Source organism: Rhinopithecus bieti, unplaced genomic scaffold, assembly GCF_001698545.2.
Source record: "Rhinopithecus bieti isolate Rb0 unplaced genomic scaffold, ASM169854v2 scaffold_70735, whole genome shotgun sequence".
Classification (NCBI taxonomy): domain Eukaryota; kingdom Metazoa; phylum Chordata; class Mammalia; order Primates; family Cercopithecidae; genus Rhinopithecus; species Rhinopithecus bieti.
Genome location: NW_016870411.1, coordinates 3,238 through 4,284, shown reverse-complemented (window position 1 = coordinate 4,284; position 1,047 = coordinate 3,238). Strand labels below are relative to the sequence as shown.

The 1,047-nt window shown below is 52.8% G+C and overlaps 1 pseudogene; it reads right to left on the bottom strand.

The window, feature by feature from the left end:
- Positions 1-216: 216 nt before the first annotated feature.
- On the bottom strand, positions 217-781 carry LOC108525564 (60S ribosomal protein L3 pseudogene; annotated as a pseudogene).
- Positions 782-1,047: the final 266 nt, after the last annotated feature.

The window sequence follows — 1,047 nt, the reverse complement described above, 5'->3', positions numbered from 1 at the left end:
GTGATGGTAATGCTTTCTGCCCAGTGCGTGCCCCAGAGAATCCATCACGGCAGGATGCCATCCACAGTACAGGCTTACTTGCCAGGCCTCAGTGGATCCTTGCGTGGACAGCTTCTTGTGTGCCAATGACTGTGACCGCCCTTTGTAGCCTTGTTCTTGGTCATCTCATGGATAATCATCTCGTCTGCCCAAACACCTGGTTCACAGGGATGCTGCTCAGCCTGTCCGGGCCGAGTCCACTCTCACCACAGTGCTCTGTTCACTGGATCTCATCAGGTGGGCCTCCTGTGGTGCAGAGGAAGCGGCGCATCTGGTTGTGGGTAATGAATATGATGACTTTTGGCAGTACTTCTTCATGCTGCTGAAGTCTTTCTCCAGCTGCTTCTTGCCATCCTCATCCCGCCATTTCTTGCAGTACTTGGCAAAGGCCTTCTTCTTAGATTTATGCCAGTTCTTATAGAAATGACTCTTGCACTCATCACTTATGTGCTCAGCGAAGATGGTCTTGAAGGTCCAGACGTCTCAAGGGGTTCCCACGTAGCCCACAATGCCCACAACCACTGTGGTTGTCTCCACAATGGTCACAGCCTCTACCACCTCCTTCTTGTTCACCTTGGATCCTGGCCTGTCGACTTTCCACATGATGTGGGTCATGCCAGCCTTGTATCCCAGGAAGGCTGTGAGGTGGACCGGCTTGGAAGGGTCATCTTTAGGGAAGCTCTTTGCCTCCCTGTGATGCCTGCTGCTGCACTTCCAAGGCAGGAAGCTGAGGGACCCAAGTCTGGGACCAGGTCTTGAGACGGAGTCTTGCTATGTGGCCCAGGCTAGAGAGCAGTGGCATGATCTTGGCTCACTGCAACCTCTGCCTCCCAGGTCCAAGTGATTCTCCTTCCTTAGCCTCCTGAGGAACTGGGATTACAGGCGCCCACAACCATGCCTGGCTAATTTTTTTTGTACTTGTAGTAGAGACAGGATTTCACTATGTTGGCCAGGCTGCTTTTGAACTCCTAACCTCAAGTGATCTGCCCACCTCAGCCTCCCAAAGCA